A 24,637-nucleotide genomic window follows, 5' to 3' on the forward strand; every position below is an offset into this window, starting at 1 on the left:
ACTGTTCAGTTGTATTCAGTTGTACATTAAAGTTTCAGCACCTGAAATTGTACTTCAGCTGTTATTTCTGTAAAATGTTATTTTTACTATGCAAAATGATTTCTGTTCAAGAATAAAAGGTAAAACTGAGGTGGGTAAAAAAGATCATTAAAGATTTTATGGATTTTACTGTTTTTACTTTAAAAGAAAGGAACCAGATCCTGAACCAACCCCTATTTCTGAACCCAGCCATAAGATTAGAATATAAAGGAGCAAAAATCAACAGCTAAAAGACATTTTATATGAATTTACACCCGGATTGTTACCCACACAAGCATGTACTGACTTTAAGTAAAATAAAAAATGGAAATTAAAAAACAATATAAAAAATAAAACAACAAAATCTTTTAAATGGATTAAAGAAATTAAGGAGAATAAAACAGAGAAAGAAAATTATGAACCTTAAATAAAAGTACAAATAAAAATGAAAACAATAGAATTGTAACTCAAATATTATTGTAACTCAATTCATAATGTAATAATACAGACCCTGTAGCGGTGGTCTTGCTAAAAGAATCAAGAAACAGTCATTGGATGAAAGCCTGGGTTGTTCTCAAACAAACTTTTGTAAGGTATAAAGTGAAAGATTTCTTCTGGAGAAAATAAACATTACATTGTCTACACTGCTGTAGGCTGAATGAGCAGAGATAAACTGATGAAGGCTGAATGAACGTACCACAATACAAATAACTATTTCTGTGAAATAATCAAATCCCCTCTGAAACCATCCACACGTATCTAAGTTCTGCTGTATTATTACTTACCATGTGCTGGTTTTACTTTTAAACTTGTGTTTTACAGCTCAGCAGGAATCAGGTGAGAATCAGCTTCTCTAGGAGAGTCTAAAACACCTCACGTGGCTTAATGTACTAAACAGCCTGAAAACACCAAACGTCTCTCAGTTATTACTGCTCATAAGCGCTCGCTACTGCTGAAATGACCAACCTGTGGTTCAAAAGAAAAATCATCATTTTCATAATAAGATTTTTCTTACAAAAGACTTGGGAAGAAAGAAGTTTAAGGTGAAAATGATCACATTTACCATTTTCTAATGTACACAAATTTTCTTTTTTATGTTTTTAAATATTCAGTTTGTCTTTTATTTAATTTAGTTTTAATATCTGAATCCATTTAGATGATAAATGTTTAAGAAAAGAAAAATGAGGAAAGGGGGTACATACTTTTTCACAGCACTGAACAAATGGTGGTTAATAAATTGAAAAAGAAAATCTTCATAAATGTATCACTGCCTTACAGATTCTAAACTCACTCAAACAGTTTAATGTTACACTTTCATGTACATTTTACATTTAATTTGTTAAATCTGACAGTTTCACTTCTGATCCAAACACCAGCAACACACAATCTAACAGCAAACAAACACACAGGCATGCTAGTAAAGCTCTTTGAATTGTGTGTGTGTGTGTGTGTGTGTGTGTGTGTGTGTGTGTGTGTGTGTGTGTGTGTGTATTTAAGTGTGTGTGTGTGTGTGTCTGTTAATGTGTATGTGTGAGTGTGAATGTGTGTAAGAGTATAAGCATGTGTATGAGATTGTGTGTCTCTGTAACTGTGTCTGTGTAAATGTGTGTGTGTGTGTGTGAGAGAGAGAGAGAGTGTGAGTGTGTGTGTGTGTGTGTGTGTTTCAGTGCTTTCTGCACCATGGCCAGCATTAGGGTTCATAACATCGTGGTCTTCATGCAGTAAGACTATTTGGGGTAATTAGGGTTGAGGGGTAATTGGCTGTGGGGTATAAAATATATAAGCACTGCAGGACGGATCAGCTGCATTCATCTTCCCCTCTATCAGGACTGCCACCACCATGCTTCACAGTAGATGTGGCATTAGCCGGGTGCCTGGTCTCCTCCAGACGTGACTCGTTTCTTCTGGTCTGAGAGACCTCGAGGTGCATTTTGGCCCGTCTTCCTCGATGGCTCAGATTGGCCGTAGGGGTGGCAGATGCCTGGTCTCCTCCAGAGAGTCCTCTAGGTGACTTTTGGTCGTGCTGCCGGGATGGTCGATCTTCTGGAAGGTTCTCACGTCTCCACAAGGATACGCCGGTGGTCCGTACCCTTGCCCAGATCTATTCCTCCGAGGTCTGCAGACGATTCCTCTGACCTCATGGCCACTGTGGACTGTGGGACCTCGTATAAGCAGGTGTCTGCGATCCCCAATCGTGTCCAATCAATGGTGTTTTTGTTTTTTGTAGTATTTTTAAGTCCAAAGTCTCGCAGAGAACTATAAACCAGGGTCAGACAATACAGTAATACAGTTGTGAAGTGCTGAAGATGGTAAATCATCACTTTACAGTTTAATATACAAAACCTACAGAGTTCTGATGCACAAAAATGTACCAGAAAGAAAAGTTACAACCTATATGTAGATCCAAAAAACTGGAAATTCAGTCCTTCTCTGTTATTAAAACACACATTTAAATAAAATCTCTGTATTTTTAAAAACCACTTTCTTATCTACTCGTTATAAATACTTTTGTTTATATTTTGACAACATAAGGACATAACATGGTAACATTATGCACATTTTAAAATTCCATTAAAAAACCAATGGAATTGTTATAGGCCAATTTTAGAGGTCTAAAATAATAAGCAACTAAATTTATTATCAAATCTACGGAGCCCCTTAGGGGTCACTAAGGAAAAAAAATATATGAACAGCAAAATCCGTACCCTCGGTTTAGTAAACCGTGCGTATTTTATGCTCTGGTTAAGTGTAAAATATTGATACATTGTCATTTATATAAACTGATGCATGATATTAAATAATGTATAAACATGGTGTTGTAGAAAAGCATTATGCACTTTAATCGATAATGATTTGCACTTTACTTTTTAATGTTACTGTTATATTAGTTTCCTGTACAAAAATTATTAAAAAAAATAAATAATTTGTATACTTGCACATTGTAATAAAATGTAATTTTAAAAATCAAACGCCAAGGTTGTGTGTTCGATCCCCGTAAGGGCCACACCCAGTTTTAGACTTAATCTAACAAACAAGTGATCCTTCTCTAACTAGCAGGTCTTATTAACCTGGGCTTCTGACAAGTGTGAGATCTGTGTACTTTGGTCAGTGGAAGTAGTTTTATAGCTTTATAAAAACATGTTACTTACATGTCCAGACCTGCTACACAAACTGTCATTTTTGTCCCTGTTAAAAACTTTAGTTTAGTTAAAGCAAATAAAGACACATTTAAATGTTCATCTTTTATTACAGGTTTAAAGTTGCATAAAACAAATGTTTGTACAAATAATATAAAACCAAAGTACAAAATAAACATTTCACTTATTTTAATTATCTCACAAATCACTTCTTAGTTTTAAAGGTCAAAGGCAGCAGCATCTTTTAGATCAGAACAGCTAATAACATTAAATATCACTAAAGAGGAAATCCTGAAGACAGCAATGTAAACATTTCATTTAAATACAAGCTGCAGTAAAGTTACATAGTTAAACCATGGTAAAAAAGAACTCAGCACAATGGTAAAACTGCACAACCCAACAAGTTAAAATAACCCATCATGTGTTCTGTCCAATATTTATACAGTGCTGGGTTGCCAAATAACACTTTTTCAACTGCATTCGGACTTTTCTTTCCTGTATACCAAAAACAGTCGCCAGTGCAGGTCTACAACACGTTACAAAAACACTTGGGACAAAAGAGCCATAAACACTCTCTAATTTAAATACATTATAAGAATAAAATAATAGTAATAATAATAAAGTCACAAATCTGTACACAAGCAACAAGCTGTAATATATCTCTAGCACCACTAGATGGCGATGATGTCTGTATAACATGTTGAACTTCACTTTAAAAGTCAGTTCATTGTGTTTTACTGTGTATATATGGTAAATGAAACCCTCCTATCTGTACTAGATTGGTTCTTTGGCATGAGCAGGAGGGATCAATAGACCCAACATGCCTTGTGCCAGCAGGTTAGATCGATGGTGTTGTGGTTTAATGGTGTGGGACTTTTTCCTGGCTGCATTCCTTTACAGTAAACAGAATGTATTCATTGAATAATGTGATTCAGACGTGTTTCGGACACATTTACGATATTAACAGAATGTATTCATTGAATAATGTGATTCAGACGTGTTTCGGACACATTTACGATATTATCACCGATATAAACTCGTCATATTATTACGATATTATCATCCTGACCACCAGGAAACCCTCGGCGCATGCAGGGCAGTGATACCCTGAACGGAACAGGGCGCCGGTGCATCGCAGGACTGAACTGCTGCCAGCGGCCGCCGCTTCAGCGTGGAGCTCCTGAGAGGAAGGTTGTGACGTCACAGTAGGACGAAGCGGAGCATCAGGCACATTAAAGCTCATCTGATGTGTTTCTGCTTCAGTTCAGTGTTGAGCACGTCGAGGAACGGACACGAAAGAGCTGTAAGTCACATCAAATGTAGTTTATACTGAACGATCTATTATAAAGTACATTCTCTAGCAAAACATCTACACAGAGATTGATTAAAAGAATATCAAATAATGTTGTAATAGTGGCCATAATGTAGAGATAGATCAGTTAAATGTGCCAGGTAAATAAGTGGGTTGTTATTATTATTATTATTGGTGGCGCGGTGGCTCTGTGGGTAGCCTCAAAGCAAGAAGGTCCTGGCTTTGATTTCACTAATCACTAATTATTATCTATCATTCAATAAATGATAAACTGGTTAGGAAGTTTTGTCAGGTTGGATGAGTGATGTCTGTCTGTAAATTAACACCATAATGTTTTTTCTGTCATTAATAGAAGTCTTCATCAGCACCATGAAGAAACCAAAATGCTTTAAAAGCTTTCTCTCCCGCTCTGACTGCCGGGACGAACAGGAAGAGAGTGTAAGTGTCCAATACGACCGTCTAATAACAGATTAACAACCACCACTTGCCATCATCCTAGTAACTACCTAGCAATGTGCCATCTTGTATGGATCGTGTAATCTTTTACAGGTGACTGTGGACAATCTGCAGGATTTGATCGCAGGGATCCAAACAATTCTAGTGGATGAACTTAAAGACAACCTGCTTCCTCCACTGAAGGAGTTTGTATACAATCGATGTCCTGCAAAATCCATCAATTTATACCAGACCAGGAACCAAAACGACCCTGGACCTTCTGGACACAGTACCATGTTAGAACAGCAGCTTGAAACAGAGATGGAAGAATGCACTGAGGGGAACATTGAAACCATCAGAAAGGCCCATGAAAGGGAACCAAGAGCAGAACTTCTAGAACTAATAGAAGAAGACTTTGTGGAGAGTATGGACCTGAGAGATCGTGTGAGGCAGGTCCTGTTCAGTAGTGCCAGCAGCACGCAGCAAGATAAAGTCAGTCAGGAACCATCGATAGACACTATGGGTGTGTTCGAAAAGCTAGTGTGCTGTCTACATAGGCAGTATTTTACGTCATCCTGTGCGCGCTCCCGAGAAGGAGGCTGTTCGAAATCCTAGATGCCTTAAAATCCACACTTCTGAGGCATCTTATTATTTCAATGTTATTTTGGCTCAAGAACGAGTGAGCATCGAACGCTGCCTTAGTGACCAAGGCAATCCCAGCATTCATGGCTGACGGGGCGGAGAAACTAATGGAGTTATTTTCAAACGCAAATAAAATATTACTGATTTTTAACTTGTATAAACTTGTACCGAGTGTTTTTATTTGCAAGTTCGGGCTTGTCAGGAAATTTAACCGTTATCGGTACATGAAGGGAGATGTTAGCGTGCTGTGCTACCTCAGTTTATTGGTTTTAATGGCGAGATGCTAAATGCTAAACGCGAAAAGTAGTGCGTATAAGTCCTTATAAGTCACTGATTTATTAGAATCCTCTCTACTAAGTCAGCTGCCTATGTAGACAGTAAGATAACAAGGCAGCTCCCTAGGTTTTCGAACACACCCTATGACTGAATCTCTTGCTGGAGCGCTCTGCCAGCACCTCCAGGACAAAATCACTCTTCTGCTCCAGAATGTAAAACAACTACTGGAATGCAGAAGCTCTCAGGCTGACTGTCTCTCTACACCATGTGGCTGCGACTATTCGCTATTAGATTTTTTTCTGAATCTGCTCAAGGCCAAAAAGTCCTCAAATCCAAAAGAGCTCTCGCTCTACTACAAGATTCTTCTACACACTGTTGTGGACAAAACAGTGACACGATTGTTGACTGAAGGATTTGAGGTAGAGGAATCACCCATGGGCTCCCCTCAGTGTGAGCTCGTTTCATTGCTTCGTCCTGTTCTTCTAACGACCATCATGGAAGATCTCATCCCTTCAAAACAAGGTCAATTATTTTCTTTATTACTGTGTTCACTATGGTGATGGTATATTTTTGCATCATTGTTTTGAAAACACATTTTAAAACATTTATATATATATATATATATATTATTTTAGTAGAGGACGCTTCTTGCAACACAATACAGTCCTCTGAACAGAATGAAGACACCACAGAGGTCCTGGGTTCAACAGGACAGTGTGAAGACTCTGTCAATGGACAGACAACCACAGCTGGTAAATAACAGAAAATCCCTTTTGAACACCTTTCAGAACAGAACCATTTGCTACAATTATTGGATTAAAAATAAACCTTTGTGTGAGGTTTTGCTTATTTACCACATCGATTTTGTATGAGCTTTTAACCATCACAACTCTCTTTGTGTTTCTTCTTTCTATGATACAAAGACACAAATCCGAGAAGAACACGGATGAAGAAAGTCCGGGACTTCTTCAGAGGAGTGTGGCAGAGGGTCAGACGACTTTTCAGTAGACGATCCAGTTCCAGCAATGTAATTACATAATGATAAGAGCTGATTTTATGTGAAACTGGGTGTTAAATGAGAAAATCTTGTATGAATACTGTAATCTTTTTTAAATATAAATCTTCCTTCTTTTACAGGCTTTGAATGTGGAAAATCTGCTGGATTTAGTTGAAAGGGTCCAAAGTATATTAGTGGAGGAACTTAAGGACAACCTGTATCCTCCACTGATAGAGTTTGTAAACAATCAATTTCCTTGTACATCCACTAGTTCAAACCAGACCAGGGACCATAATGAGTCTGGACCCTGTGGAACCAGTCCCACTAAAGATCAGCAGCTTAAAACAGAGCTACGAGGGGAAAACTTGCCACCTAATAACACAGACACCATTGTGGACAGTATGGACCTGAGGGATCATGTGAGGCAGGTCCTGTTCAGTAGTGGCAGCAGCACACAGCAAGATAAAGTCAGTCAGGAACCATCAGTTAAAACAATGACTGAATCTCTTGCTGGAGTGCTCTGCCAGCACCTGCAGGATAAAGTTACACCACTGCTCCAGAATGTAAAACACCTACTGGAATGCAGAATTTCTCAAGACGACTGTTTTCCTACACCATGTGGCTGCACAGATTTTGTATTAGATTTATTTCTAAATTTGCTCAAGGCCACAAATTCTTCAAGTCCAGAGGAGCTATCGCTCTTCTACAAAATCCTTCTGCACACTGTATTGGACAAAACAGTGACGCAACTGCTGGCTAAGGGGTTTGAGGTAAAAGGGTCACCCATAGGCTCCCCTCAGAGAGAGCTCGTTTCATTGCTGCATCCTTTTATTTTAATTACAATCATGGACAATCTTGTCCCATCAAAACAAGGTAAAGTTTTTCTTTCTCACTATGTGTTCACTGTGGTGACGGTATATTTTGTATCATTGTTTTGAAAAGCATTTTTAATCCCGTGTATCATTGTTTGAACAGCATTTTAAAACATGTTTCTGTGTGATTTCAGTAGAGGATGCTTCTTGCAGCACCACCACAGAGGTCCTGAGTTCAACAGAAATATCTGCAGATCCTGTTGATGAATTCCCAATTCAATGTAAATAACAGAAAAATCGATTTCAACACCATTCAGAACAGAGAAAAAACATTTAGCATTAGTTTATATGTTGGGTTAAATGTTTGCTAATTAACCACAAAAACCTTTTATGCGTGCGTTTTAAACATTGTGACTGACTTGTTTCTCCTTTCTATGATACAAAGGCACAAAACCAAGAAGGAAAAGAATGAAACAGGTCCAGGACTTCTTTAGAGGAGTGAGCCAGACAATCAGACGACCTCTCAGCAGATGATTCCATTCCAGCTAAATCCACGATGCTGATTAATTTTCATTTTTAGTTCTATTTAGCAATTAAACATTGTAAGAGATGTTCTAAATAATACTAAAGCGAGTGTAGCTGCACACTTTCCAATTGGTATACTAAATGTACAAGGTATTTCATAAGTGAACAGACAGGGATGAGATTGTTTAACTATCTCTCTGGCTATAGTTCATTACTTACAGATTGCTTATATGTATCTCAACAATCTGATTAGTTTAGAAGTGATTTGGGTGAAAGTATTCCTTTTGTGGGACTTGAGCTCCTCTAATGATTGGATTGTTTGTGGGCTAAGTTATTTGAATGGGTTTAATTACAGTAGACCAAAACTGATCAGTTTAAAACTTTTCATGTTCCCTTTTGCCACTTTACTTTAGTATCATTCAGAACTTTTTCTTGTTATACATCTCTGTATGTTGCTAAATAAAAAAAAAATAAAGGATGCAGATTAAAAAAACCATCTCCATTTTACTTATTACACCTAAACACTGTTGTAACTAAAGCTAGTGTTGTAGAACTACTAACCTTATTTACCAGAAAAATTGGAACATTTTTGTTTTGTACCCAAAGAGGTCAATGGCAAATTTTTCAGTCATTTAAAAAACTGGCTACTGACTGACCGTAGCTTTAAAACAAATATAAACATGTCTGTTGTAAGCTTTAAACAGTATTACTAGAGGAAATGCATTTTTTCTGGATCTAATACGCTGTTCTTCATTATAAATCAGTAAAAGCTGAATCATGAAGAATATAAACACTTTTTACTTTGCAGAAATGCAGGATAGAAGCATTTTCACTAGTTGCTACAACTATAAGCATGTGGAATAAGTTTTAACACAAGGGTAGATAATTCATACATGTTCCAGCCAGCCCACCATGAATCCTGGTCTCAGACTCATTTTGTGTAATTGACACTTTCATCAACGAATAAAAACGAGACGAAAATGTTTGGCAGGGACGACATCCAATCAGAACTGATTTAGTTTTGGAGAGTTAGGGAGAGATCCAATCATAACTACTTTAGCGTGTGTAGCCATCCTATCAGTACTAATTTCTTTTGCAGTACCGCTGTAAGACCACACTCGCACACATTTGATCTGAACCCAGGAAGACCAGACTAGCCTGTGAACTGTCGTTACTCATGGAACTAGGTTAACTCCACAATGTCAACAGGGAGAAAGTGGAGAGCCGATATATAGACACAATCCTCATTTCACATCGTGAAAAACAAGACGATGTGTAAACCATCTGGGGCGACGATCTCGGGTAAAAACACAACAAATCTAAAACCACTTCTGGCACTGCTGGCAGTATAATGGCAACATAATGGCACTGCTGCTTTTACGGTACCCAGTTTTATAAAGAATGTAATATGCAATTTGTTATGAACAATGCATAAATTTTTCAGGCAGAGCAGGCCTACTGCTCATTAATATTTTGTTAATCTTATGCTCAATAAGCAAGGTCAGGTAAATAAAGATGTTTGAAATAAGTTACATCTGTTTTTGTGTGTATTGCACATTCAAACATTAATAATATTCCATAACTGGTTAAAAATGTTTCATTTTGTGTAAGTGTGCATAATTACTTAAATAATTCAAGTGAACTGATTAAAAAGCATTTACATTTTACACCCTTTATATATATTTTAGTCTAGGGCTGGGCGATTTTCACGATTAATTCGGTTAATTCGCATGAACGTTTACACCCGATGTTAGAAATGTGACAATCGTGATTGTTTACATACTTTATATTTTAATTAAAATACCAACATGTCATGAGGCAGAAACTGACCAGACGCTCACGAAACATAAATCATGGAAAGTTTAATATCAAAAGGGTGAAAACAGTGTACAAAATCGGGTAGAATGCAAAACCAGCGGATAAACTAAACAGTAAACGGAAGACAACAAGGATTATACACGGTAACGGTTAGATTCAGAAATAAGGAGTGCAAACACGATCGGCAAAACGAGACACAAACAGAAGAGTTTAATTAAGATTCACTGAATCAAACACCGCTGAACTGAATCAAAACTCCGGAGACGGTGAGCGTGATCAGGATTGGCTGACCGGGACATGTGAGTCACGTGACAGTCCGGGGGAGCACGGGAATTGTAGTCCATATAGTTAGAAGCAGACCGTGCCCCCTCCATCCACCCCCAATAACAAGAGGACAAAATCAAAGCTGAGCTGAGTGATTACTTGATGCCCCCCCAGTGTAGCTACTGATACAGACTCACTCAGTGGTGGAAACAGTACAGTACAGGCTCGTGTTCCTTTTAAGAAACCTGTAAATAACTTTTTGTAGTTCTTTTCCTAATGTAAGGAGGCTCTGCTGCACATTATTTAAAATAAGAGTTGTTTGTGAGATATTCTTATAAAGGATATAGATAATTCAGATTTCTATTTTGTTTTAATTATTGTTAATTATTGTGATATTGTTTTTGTTATAAGTTTGAGTCCCTTGAAAGGATAATTATAGGTGGTGCTGTTACTATTTTTGCACTTCTGCAGTCTTTTAAATTACAATGCAAAAAAAAAAGAAATTTGAGTCTTGTTTCAATTGCATTATACAAGAACAAAAAAAAACTAAATCATAATCAACAATCGGTTATAATTTTAAAATAATAAAGATTTTTTTATTTGGCAAAATCGCCCAGCCCTATTTTAGTCGACTGAAACTAAAACTAGACTAAAACTAAAACAATTCAGATGACTAAATTATGACTAAAACTAAATTACATTTTAGTCAAAAGACTATGACTAAAACTAAATCAAAATTTGCTGTCAAAATTAACACTGACGGGTGGTTCCATGAGTAACCCAAAAAATAGGTCCAGACAGTGTAGATCTTTAACCATACAGGTTTCTGAAGGCTTCTGCTAACGGTAAAAACAATCAAACCTTTTAAGATTTGAGCTTTTTTCCAGGAATAAGAAGGATCGAGAGCTCTGGGAGGTCTTTCTGGGTGAGTAGGAGATGATGAAGGTTTGATATCTATGCAAGGTTTAAGTCTCTATTCACAGGACCTCACAGGACCTCACAGGACCTCACCGGACCTCCAGGACGTCACGATAGCGTAACGGTAGACCTCTATAAATTAACATCTTCAACCTTTCAGGGCTGGATTGTGTCTAACTGCATTTCTTGCTTGTTTTCTCGACGCAGGTCAACGAGCATCTCGATCCGGAAGACGAGGAGATTCTTCTTACAGTTACCAGCAGCTTCTTTGTTTATTAAATAAATAAATTGTTCAATAAAGACGTGAACTGTACCGTCGTCTGTGTGTCTGTGTGTTATTAGCACGTTTTTAGGCGTCTGTGTGCACAGACTTTGATAGGACACCCAAAAGACGGGTATGATACCGATTGAGATGCATCTCCAATTTAACTGGAGGCCACCTGTGGTCAATTGGTTTGATTGGATACGATTGGGGATTGCAGACACCTGCTTATACGAGGTCCCACAGTCCACAGTGGCCATGGGGTCAAAGGAATCATCTGCAGACCTCAGAGGCATAGATCTGGGCAAGGGTACAGACCACCAACATCCATAAATGGAAGAAGTCTGGCCTGGCCGGGAGGTAAGCAGGAACCTCCGGCGTATCCTTGTGGAGACGTGAGAACCTTCCAGAAGATCAACCATTTGAACTAGGTGCTAAAATGCACCTAGAGGTCTCTTGGACCACGAGAAACACGTTATGTCTGGTGGAGACCAGGCACCCGGCTAATGCTGCACCTACTGTGAAGCATGGTGGTGGCAGTGCTGATAGAGGGGAAGATGAATGCAGCTGATCCGTCCTGCAATGCTTATATATTTTATTTATTTGTATTAAACAGCACTGAAACACACTCATGTTAGGACGACCATTTGAGGTTTTCAGTGTATTTCACTGTGCACATTCTTTGAAAGTAAAATTGTTTTATTTAATTTATTTTTGTTTATTTAAAATAATACTATTAAACCTACATCTCTCCGATGGTCTGACTGATGAGCTGTCTGTTCTGACATACTGTTTAAGCCCGGCTAGCTCAGTCGGTAGAACATGAGACTCTTAATTTCAGGGTCGTGGGTTCGAGCCCCACGTTGGGTGACTATCCTCATTTAACATCTACTGAAACCAAAAAACACCGTTTGAAACACCGGGGCATTAAAAAGATCTCACACTTGTCAAAAACACAGTTTGAAGCCCAGGTTAATAGAACCTGCTAGTTAGAGAAGGCTCACTTGTTTGTTAGTTTATGTACGAAAGTGATAGTGGCCTGTAAGGGGATTGAGCCCCTTATTTTATTGATTGTAAGCATTTATAAAGGTCATGACACGTTCATTAGGTGAAATCATTAAAGAGAGCGTGACCCATACAGGGATCGAACTTGCGACCTTGGCGTTATTAGCTCCACGCTCTAACCAACTGAGCTAACCGGCGGGTACATCGAGTTTCTGTAGATCTCTGTACATAATTCTACACTGACTCCATTCAACCAGCTGCACGGCAGCACAAAAACCATTTGATGGTCTGCACACTTTTAGTGTGTCTCAGTTTGTTCATGCTATGATGTGAGTTATTTCTCCTGCTAAATTATTTAAATTGAATTAAGGTGGTGAAGTTTTTACTCAACAATAAAAAGTTATATTTAACATAACTGTTCAGTACATTGTTTATTTTAAGTAGTGCACTAAGTAGGGAGTAGGCGTCATTTGAGAGGAGGCCGATAGTCTCTACTCAAAACAGCAGACTGAACGAACTGGCAAAGTTAGCTAAAGAAAGAAATGCTCTGAACAAACCTTTTTTATATTTTAGACATGCTGTTTCTCTCATGTATTTCTCACATGCTTTTTTATCCCCTTACTTGTGTTTTTAAAGTTTTCTCATTTTGCACATAATGCTAAACTAATATTTTTATTTTATCGGTGGTTGTGATTGGCATTTATTTTAAGGTGAACTATACGGCACTAGGACTCAGCAGGACTGTTATTAACAGAGCAAGTGTTCTTTATATTTCTAAGCGGTACCGCATGTAAACTCTAGATGTCGCTGTTGCACCACTTTCTAAAATACACCATGAACATAACTGTACTGTGTCAAGACTCTCCCAGGTGTAGTAAATCAATGATTTAAACAAAGCGCAACAGTTTAGGGAAGGTCCTTTCCTGTTTTACATGAAGAAAAGTTGATGGAAAGGAACTCCAGTGTCACAGAGCCCTGACCTTAACTTGGGATAAAACCTGGGCATTTTTGTCACATCTGGACGTGCACAAATTCCCACATCTACACTCCAGAATCTTAATAGTTGTAGCCAAGTGGAGCTTAATAATCCAGTGACACTGACACACTGATATTCAGCCCCGGTTCTCGCTATGTTGCTTAGGCGGTTAGTGAGAAAATCCAGGGGGAGCAATGCCCACCCCAGTTGCTTTAGTTTCGCCCTAAGCTGGACTCGAATCTTGGGCAGAAAAATATGCGCTGTGCCCACTGCCCTACTCAAACAGCGGAGTAATAAACAGGTTGTTATGCTGATAAACCTGTGCACACACGGCATCACCAAGATTAAAAGTGAACACTACTTAAAATAATAACTAAACACTTTCTAATTCCCACGGTAGCAGCAGTTTCCTTCTGTTTCATACACATCACCCTGTCTCAGTCTAACCTGCAGCATTTCTCTCCCACTGATAAAAATACAGAACAAAACGCGTCTGGTATCAGTTAAATTGCGACTACGACTGCAACATTACAAGTACAAGTAGGTTTGATGTCGACTTTTTTTCATTTTATTTTATTTTTTAACTCAGTAATGAAAGTTATTTAAAATGTAGCGAATTACAAATCTTAATACAAAACATACTTAAGTAAAAGTAAAATTACAGACTAAGTAACACGACTAAATGTAATTTGTTACTTTCCACCTCTGTATAAGCCAAACTATGAAATGTGTGAAAAACAAGTATAAGTAACATCTGTGCCAACATATAAAAATAATAATAATAATAATAATAATACATTTTATTTATGGGTGCCTTACAATACAAAACATCAGTACATAATTAATTACACAGATTAAGGGTAGGCGAGTTTAAAGAAATACGTTTAAAGGCATGTTTTGAAACTAGGGATTGAATCAATGGTGTGAATGTCAGGAGGGAGAGAGTTCCAGAGATGTGGGGCAGAGTAGCTAAAAGCTCTAGCTCCCATATGAGGTAGACCAAAAAGGAGAGAGTTACAATAATCAATTTGAGATGTGACCAGGGCATGAACAAGAACATCAGCACTTCTAGGAGAAAGGAATGGACGTAGACGATTTATGTTACGTAAATGGAAATAAGCGGATCGTGTGATATTGCTAATATGTGCATGAAATGAAAGATTGTGAGTGGAAGGAGAGACGACTGAGTTCTTCATCATCACTGAGAATTTGTTAGATTTAGAGAGAGGAGATTTTGTACCTATAAGAAGAATTTCAGTTTTATCAGCATTTAATTTGAGAAAGTTGTAAGAGATCCATGTTCTTAATTCTATTAGACAATCAGAGAGAGATGGAGGAGGAAGAGTAGCCGTGAGCACAGTGGACAGGTATAGCTCGGTGTCGTCCACATAACAATAGAATTGAATGTTGTATTTCCTAAAGATATGTCCAATGGGAAGCAGGTAAATTATAAATAGTAGAGGCCCCAAGACAGAGCCCTGAGGGACACCACTAGTAACAGGAGTTACTGTGAACATATTGTACACGTCTAGAAATGTATGAGGAAAACCAATCAAGCACAGTAGCACTAAGACCAATATATGCTAGCCGATCCAATCCCTTTTATTTTCAATTCACTTCCACTATTAACTGATAGCATTCACTTACATCAGGCTCTAAACCTCCTGGTTCTACCCACCATTCACTCCACTATAGATAATCACATTATTTCCCAGTAATAGTTTATCCTAAAGATTTATACCTTTATTATTACTATTTACGTATTAATGTTTACTAAAGCAATAAGCCACAAGAGGCCGTGCATTACTGTGATTTTAGCACGGGGATGACGTTTTTGGAACGACGCAAAGCGGAGTGCCTAAAACTTCTTTCCCCGTGCTAAAATCATAACAGTAATGCACGGTCTCGAGTGGCTTATTGCTTTTATAAAACGGCGGTCAACATAAAATATAATAAATACAACAACGTTTAATTCAAAAATGTATTTATTGTGTATAAACTTACAATAAAGCGTTCTTCCGCGACGCAAGATAGTTCGATTAACAGTGTTGCTAGGCAACATGAGGGCGAAAATAACATTAACTATTGTATTCAGTGGCGTATTAATATGGAATGATGTGAGGTGGTCCTAGGTGTGCGTTTATCGGGGATTTTACAACAGCTTCGAACGCAGCTCAGCCAATCAGATTTTAGAACTGGAACTATCCGTTTTATAATGTGTAATTAATGACCTATTAATTACACAGTATAATTAATTTATTGCTCCCCAACACTCACTCACTATATTTTATATTTATGTATTTTAGCTTGTTTGGTACAATCTGATGAGTCACACTTGTGTCTAAGTGCTGATAAATGAGCAAAGCAGCTCCAACACTGTGAGCATAATTTCTGTAAAATGTGAATGCGCTGGTGTTTTTTGAGATTACTCTGTATATTAAAACTCTTTCCACACTGTGAGCACTGATACGGCTTCTTTCCAGTGTGAATGCGCTGGTGTGTTTTGAGAGCACTCTGTTGATTAAAACCCTTTCCACACTGTGAGCACTAATACGGTTTCTCTCCAGTGTGAATGCACTGGTGTTTTTTCAGATCACTCTGTTGATTAAAACTCTTTCCACACTGTAAGCACTGATACGGTTTTAGTCCACTGTGAATGCGCTGGTGTATTTTGAGCTCACTCTTTCTATTAACACTCTTTCCACATTGAGAGCACTGATGTGGTTTCTCTTCAGTGTGAATGCGCTGGTGTACATTGAGATTACCCTGTTGATTAAAACTCTTCCCACACTGTGAGCACGGATATGGCTTAACTCCAGTGTGAATGCGCTGGTGTGTTCTGAGAGTACTCAGACACCTAAAGCTCGTCCCACACTGTGAACACTGATATGGTTTCTCTCCACTGTGAATGCGCTGGTGTATTTTAAGCTCACTCTTTGTATTAAAACTATTTCCACACTGTGAGCACTGATACGGTTTCTCTCCACTGTGAATGCGCTGGTGTATTTTAAGCTCAGTCTTTGTATTAAAACTATATCCACACTGTGAGCACTGATACGGTTTCGCTCCAGTGTGAATGCGCTGGTGTGTTTTGAGAGTGCTCAGACACCTAAAGCTCTTCCCACACTGGGAGCACTGATAAGGTTTCGCTCCAGTGTGAATGCGCTGGTGGTTTTTGAAAGTGCTCAGACACCTAAAGCTCTTCCCACACTGGGAGCACTGATACGGTTTCTCTCCAGTGTGAATGAGCTGGTGGGTTTTGAGAGCACCCCGGGTACTGAAGCTCTTCCCACACTGTGAGCAGACGTTTCCTTCTTCCTGTGTGGGACTGAGAGAGGTGTTAATGCTGACAGTACCAGAGGACGTTTGCTGATTACTGGAGCTTCTGGTGGGCGTCAGATCCTCATGTTCAGTCTTAATCTTCACCAGAGTCTCATATTTAACATGGTTGCAGCTCTTGATGTGATTGTGGAGCTGATTTTGGATTGTAGAGGAACGTGGACACGAGGAGCAGCAGAAATCCTTGTTCAGTTCTGAAGCAGAAAATAATCAAATACATTTATAACATTATAAATAATCAAATACATTTATAACATTATAAATAATCAAATACATTTATAACATTATAAATAATCAAACACATTTATAACATTATAAATAATCAAATACATTTATAAGATTATAAATAATCAATTACATTTATAACATTATAAATAATCAAATACATTTATAACATTATAAATAATCAAATACATTTATAACATTATAAATAATCAAAAACAGTTATAACATTATAAATAATCAAAAACATTTATAACATTATAAATCATCAAAAACATGTATAACATTATAAATAATCAAATACATTTATAACATTATAAATAATCAAATACATTCATAACATAAATATTCAAATACATTAATAACATTATAAATAAACAAAATACATTTATAACATTATAAATAATAAATACATGTATAACATTATAAATAATCAAATACATTTATAAGATTATAAATAATAAATACATTTATAAGATTATAAATAATAAATACATTTATAACATAAATAATAAAAATACATTCATAACATTATAAATAATAAATACATTTATAACGTTATAAATAATCAAATACATTTATAACATTATAAATAATCAAATATATTTATAACATTAAAAATAATCAAATACATTTATAACATTATAAATAATAAAAATACATTTATAACATTATAAATAATAAAAATACATTTATAACATAAATAAACAAACACATTTACAACATTATAAATAATCAAATACATTTATAACATTATAAATAATCAGATACATTTATAACATTATAAATAATAAAACACATTTATAACATTATAAATAATCATATACATTTATAACATTATAAATTATCAATTACATTTATAGCATTATAAATAATCAATTACATTTATAACATTATAAATAATCAAATACATTCATAACATTATAAATAATCAAATACATTTATAACATTATAAATAATCAAATACATTTATAACATAAATAATCAATTACATTCATAACATTATAGACAATCAAATACATTTATAACATTATAAATAATCAAATACATTTATAACATTATAAATAATAAAAATACCTTCATAACATTATAAATAATAAAAATAAATTTATAACATTATAAATAATCAAATACATTTATAACACTATAAATAATCAAATACATTTATAACATTATAAGTAATCAAATACATTTATAACACTATAAATAATCAAATACATTTATAACATTATAAATAATTAAATACATTTATAACATTATAAATAATCAAATACATTTATAACATTATAAATAATCAAATACATTTATAACATTATAAATAATCAAATACATTTATAACATTATAAATAATCAAATACATTTATAACATTATAAATAATCAAATACATTTATAAAATTATAAATAATCAAATACATTTATAACATCATAAATAATAAAACATTTATAACATTAGATCAAATTAGATTAGATTCAACTTTGTCATTACACATGTACAAGTACAAGGCAACGAAATGCAGTTTAGCATCTAACCAGAAGTGCAATAAGCAGAAAGTGCAGGATATACAGTATTTATGATATACATTATTTACAGTGGGTAAATAGCAGTGGTATGAACAAGATCTATAAACTATACTATAAACAAGATATGTAGCTAAAAACAATATACAGGTGCATATTAATATTAAGGTGCTATGCAGGTTAAGGTGATTAAGGTGCTATGGACACGATTAAGGAATGTATATGTGAAAACATGGTAAACAGATGTATACAGTATATATGGGATTTTACAAATGAGGTATGTACCAACTAAGCGGAAAAAGGATAAAATGTTTGTAGTGCATTTAGCCAGGAGGAGAGATGTGAGGGGGGTTAACGGGGGACAGTGTTCAATATGGAGACAACTCTGGGGAAAAAGCTGTTCCTTAATCGAGTAGTCCTTGTCCGGAGGCTCCTGAAGCGCCTGCCAGAGGGCAGAAGGGCAAACAGTCCACGTGCAGGATGGGAGGAGTCCTTAAGAATGCTGCGAGCTAGACGCAGACAGCGTTTCCTCTGGACGTCCTCAATGGGTGGAAGTGGAGTCCCTGTGATGCGCTGGGCCGTTTTCACCACTTGTTGCAGTGCCTTACGGTTCGCAACAGTGCAGTTTCAATACCAGACTGTGTTACAGCTAGTCAGGATACTTTCAATTGCACAGTGGTAAAAGTTCACCAGGATGGCCGGAGACAGATGGTGTTTCCTGAGTGTCCTCAGGAAGAAGAGGCGCTGGTTAGCCTTTTTGACCAAGCTGGAGGTGTTGGTGGTCCAGGACAGGTCCTCCGAAATGTGGGTCCCCAAAAACTTGAAGCTGGAGACACGTTCAACAGCTATTCCATCTATGTGAATGGGTTCGGGCGTGCCTCCTCCTTCCCTTCTGAAGTCCACAATGAGCTCTCTAGTTTTGTTGGTGTTAAGGAGCAGGTTGTTGTTTTCGCACCATGTGGACAGGTGCTGTACCTCCTCCCTGTAGGCTGTTTCATCGTTGTTATTGATGAGTCCAATCACAGTGGTGTCGTCAGCAAACTTAATGATGGAGTTGGATCCATGCACAGGCCTGCAGTCGTGGGTGAAAAGGGAGTAGGGCCAGTGATAGCTCAGTGGTTAAGGTACTGGACTAGTAAACGAAAGGTTGCCGGTTCAAGCCCCGCCACCACCAAGTTGCCACTGTTGGGTCCCTGAGCAAGACCCTTAACCCTCAATTGCTCATTGTGTTCAGCTCATTGTGTAAGTCGCTTTGGATAAAAGCGTCTGCTAAATGCTGAAAATGTAAATGTAAATGAGTAGAGGAATGGGCTCAGCACACAGCCCTGTGGTACCCAGTGACAGAGGGAGGTGTTAATACCCAGATCTCCAAGTTTAGTGACTAACCTAGAAGGGATTACAGTATTAAATGCTGAGCTGAAGTCAACAAACAGCATTAATGCGTATGTGTTGCTATTGTCCAGATGTGTGAGCACAGAGTGCAGCGCCATGGAGACTGCATCTTCTGTACACCTATTGCTGCGGTATGCAAACTGATGTAAGTAAGTAAGTAAGTAAGTAAATTTTATTTATAAAGCACTCTTAAAACAACTTACGTTGACCAAAGTGCTGTACATCGAATAAGCATACATAACACAACATTATATTAAAAAAGTAAGAACCAAATAAAAATACAGAGTAAGAGACAAAATAAAACAGATAAAAATAGACTAAACAATTAAAATTAACACAGCTCCTCACTGTTCAAATGCCAGCTTATAAAGGTATGTTTTTAGGAGTGATTTAAAAACAGCGGCCGAAGGTGATTGTCGAATAGTAGGAGGTAGAGTGTTCCATAGCCTCGGAGCATAAACTGCAAATGCACGATCACCTTTTAGCTTCAAACGAGCCCTAGGAACAGTCAACAAATTCTGAGTGGCTGATCTTAAAGATCGCTGTGCGGTTGCGGGAGAAAGCATACCACTGAGATAAGCCGGGGCTTGACCATTAAGCGCTTTAAAAACAAATAAAAGCACTTTAAACTGAATCCTGTGCTGAACAGGCAGCCAATGTAGTGAGGCAAGGACTGGTGTAATATGGTTTCTTTTCTTGGTATTAGTCAGTAACCTTGCTGCTGCATTCTGGACCACCTGTAAGCGCCGCAACAGAGACTGATTCATCCCAATATACAGAGAATTACAGTAGTCAATTCTTGCAGAAATGAATGCATGAATAACTTTTTCCAGGTCAGAATAGCAGAGAAAAGGCTTAATCTTCGCAATATTTCTGAGCTGGAAGAAGCTATTCCTTACCACAGAGTTGATTTGTTTATCAAATCGGAGGTCAGAGTCAAAGATAACACCAAGATTTCTCACAGATGTTTTGACACATGTAGACAAGTGACCAAGGTTATTGGAGACACTATTGATGTGGGTCCAGAGTGGGTGGGAGGCAGTTCTTAAGGTGTGCCAGGACCAGTCGCTCGAAGCACTTCATAACAATGGGTGTGAGTGCTACAGGGCGATAGTCATTCAGGCACGTCGGGCTGGAGTGTTTCGGCACTGGTACGATGGAGGTGGATTTGAAGCATGTTGGTACAGTTGACTGGGCAAGGGACAGGTTGAAGATGTCCGTAAAAATTCCAGTCAGCTGCTCCGCACATGCTCTCAGCACTCGCCCGGGAATGCCGTCTGGACCAGCAGCTTTGCGAGCGTTGATCTGGCTCAGTGCGGTGTAGACGTCTGTGGAGGAGAGTAAGCGGGGCTGGAGGTCTGCAAAGAGTCTGGTCTGAGTAGCCGTCTCCCTGTTGTCTCAGTCAAAGCGAGCATAAAAGTCATTTAGCTCGTTCAGGAAGAAGACATCTGTAGTCATCGGGGTGGAGTTGCTGGGTTTGTAGTTGCTGATGACCTGGATGCCCTGCCACATGTGTCGGGGGTCGGAGTTGAAGTGTTCCTCTACCTTTAGCTTGTAGCAGTGCTTGACCTTTTTGATGCCCCTCCTCAGGTTCGCCCTGGATGTGCTGTAGGCCTGTGCGTCACCTGTTCTGAAGGCGATGTTGCGAGCTTTCAGCAGAAGACGCACCTCCTTATTCATCCATGGCTTCTGATTTGGGTACGTGGTGATCTGTTTCTGTGTGGTAACACTGTCAGTGGTGGTTTTGATATAATCCAGCACAGAGGAGGTGTAAGTGTCGATATCCGTGTGAGAGCCACAAGTAGCCTGTGAAGCAAACATACTCCAGTCCGTGTGTTGGAACCTGTCCTGAAGTACAGCGTCTGTCCCCACTGGCCACACCTTGATGGTTGATGTTGATGGCTTCACACGTTGGATAAGTGGAGAGTACTTAGGAATGAGAAACAAAGAAAGATGGTCTGACTGTCCCAGGTGGGGGAGGGGTGTCGCAGTGTAAGCTCCAGCAATGTTTGTATAAACATGATCCAAAGTTTTGTTTCCTCTTGTATTGCAGGAAACATGCTGGTGGGATTTTGGCAGTGCTGTCTTTAAGTTTGAGTGATTAAAATCACCTGCAACTATAAATGCAGCCTCTGGGTGCGCAGTCTGTTGTTTGCTGATGGCTGAATAAAGTTCGTTTATAGCAAGCTTGGCATTAGCACCCGGGGGGATATAGGCTGCGGTTATAATAGTAGAAGTAAACTCCCTAGGCAGATAGAAAGGTCTACACTTAACCATGAGATATTCAATGTTAGCCGAGCAGTGTTTCCCAACAGTGACAAAGTTCGTGCACCAAGCTTTGTTGATATAAATGCACAGTCCACCACCTCTGGTCTTACCGGAGGTCATCTGCTGTTTTATCTGCCCGGAGTGTGTTGTGCCGGCTAGCTTGATGGCATTGTCGGGTACGCCGCCATTTAGCCATGTTTCTGTGAAAATCATGACATTACAGTCCATAAGTCTTTTACTGCAGGTGATGCGAAGTCGTATCTCGTCCATTTTGTTCACCAAAGACCGCACATTAGCGAGGAAAATGCTGGGTAACGAAAGCCGATGCGGTGTTAGCTTTAGCTTATCTTTTAGCCCTCTGCACTTTCCTTGCCTTCGTTTACATTCTCAACGCTGCCTGCGAGCACTTCCGCCCGGCTGGTTAGAGTGCGTAGCCTCCGGTGTTTTGGAGATCTCAGGGATGAGTCGAAGACTGGTGATAAAACTGTCGGAGTAACTTTGACCGATATCCAAAAGTTCCTGTCGGGTGTAGGATGTTAGAGTAAAGCTGTTCTGTATGAACAGACACAAAATGAGCAGGAAAATACTGCAAAATCGCGAAATCTGGTATAGACGCAGAATCCCGCGATGTGCTCGCGCCGCCATCCTGGTCGTACCATTTGATTATTGTATTTGATTATAAATAATCAAATACATTTATAACATTATAAATAATAATATAAATTTCTAACATTATGGGTATGTTCGAAAACCTAGGGAGCTGCCTTGCTGTCTTACTGTCTACATAGGCAGCAGCCTCAGTAGTGAGGATTCTAATAAATCAATGACTTATAAGGCAGGTTATTCGAACGCGCTACTTAGACAGCGATTCCGATGGGTTTCGGGTTTCGCGTTTAGCATTTAGCATCTTGCCATTAAAACCAAAGAATTGAGGTAGCACAGCACGCTAACGTTAAAATAACACCTCACTTCATGTACCGATAACAGTTAAATTTCCTGACAAGCCCGAACTTGCAAATAAAAACACTCGGTACAAGTTTATACAGGTTAAAAATCAGTAATATTTTATTTACGTTTGATAATAACTCCATTCCTTTCTCCACCCCATCAGCCATGTTTATTTTTCTGTGAGAGTAGAGCAGCCGACCCGCAATGAATTCTGGGGTTGCCTTGATCACCAAGGCAGCGTCTGATGCTCACTCATTCTTGAGCCAAAATAACATTGAAATATTAAGATACCTCAGTAGTGAGGATATTAAGCATAGGATTTCGAACAGCCTCCTTCTCGGGAGCGCGCACAGCATGACGTAAAATGCTGCCTATGTAGAGAGAGAGCTAGCTTTTCGAACACACACTATAAATAATCAAATACATTTATAACATTATAAATAATAATATAAATTTATAACATTATAAATAATTAAATACATTTTTAACATTATAAATAATCAAATACATTTATAACATTATAAATAATAAATACATTTATAACATTATAAATAATAATATACATTTATAACCAGAGGTGGAAAGATTTACTCGTGTTACTGTAATTGAGTAGTTTTTTTGTGTACTTGTACTTTTTTAAGTAGATTTTACAGCCTGTAATTTTACTTTTACTTAAGTATGTTTTGTATTAAGAATTGTAATTCGCTACATTTTAAATAACATCCGTTACTGAGTAAAAAACAAAAACAAAGAAAACAATAAAAACTTGACATCTGAGAATTTATGAAACTGTTCTTTAGAGTCGGGCTGCGAACTGAATCACTGAGTTAACGAGTCAGAAATGACTCACTCCGTATCATTATGATGTTGTGCATAAACAACTCCATGAATCCGTTCATTTGGTGAAGAGATTCAAATGTATGAACCAATCAGAGCTTCAGAATTCAGATTCTGAATTGACAGTTTAGTGAACGAATCACCAATTTAAGCTTTTTACCGGGAAAGTCGTGAGAATAAATATAGTTTTCATTAGTTAGGTGAATAAAACAGTTGGGTCTGGTTTTATATATTCTAAAAACATTCAAGATGCTCTTATATAAAGTGGAATGTATCCCTAATGGAACAACACACGGATATAGATCAGGTAAGCAGATAAGTGGTTATGATTTTCTGCTGCTGTGATTGATCTGGGTCGCGGTTCTGCTGTTTACGGTACGCTTTCATTTTGCAACGAAAGCATTATGAAATATTGTGATTTATTATGTTTATTAATATAATTTATTTGAGTATTTATTGAAGTAAAAAGGACAGCATCAATGTGATTGTAAGATTCTGTTGGTGTTTTTTTTATTTTGATCATGTTCCTATGATGGGGTAAAAAGTATATTTTATGTAAGTGCGACCCTGACAGTAATCTGCTGCATGGCTGGTGAGCTGTGTGTGATCTGCTGTATCATTCATCTATCAACTGTTGGAAAATAATGTACCTCCTTCTAATAAAAAAAGTAACAAAGTAACGTTTACTCTGAGTACATTTTAAATGAATTACTTT

At 37.6% G+C, this 24,637-nt stretch overlaps 1 pseudogene; it reads right to left on the minus strand.

The window, feature by feature from the left end:
* The window catches only part of LOC134326241 (zinc finger protein 208-like), a 164,594-nt pseudogene extending 142,904 nt beyond the window's left edge, over nt 1-21,690 (minus strand).
* Between the last annotated feature and the right edge of the window lie 2,947 nt (nt 21,691-24,637).

This window comes from Trichomycterus rosablanca, chromosome 14, assembly GCF_030014385.1.
Source record: "Trichomycterus rosablanca isolate fTriRos1 chromosome 14, fTriRos1.hap1, whole genome shotgun sequence".
NCBI lineage: Eukaryota > Metazoa > Chordata > Actinopteri > Siluriformes > Trichomycteridae > Trichomycterus > Trichomycterus rosablanca.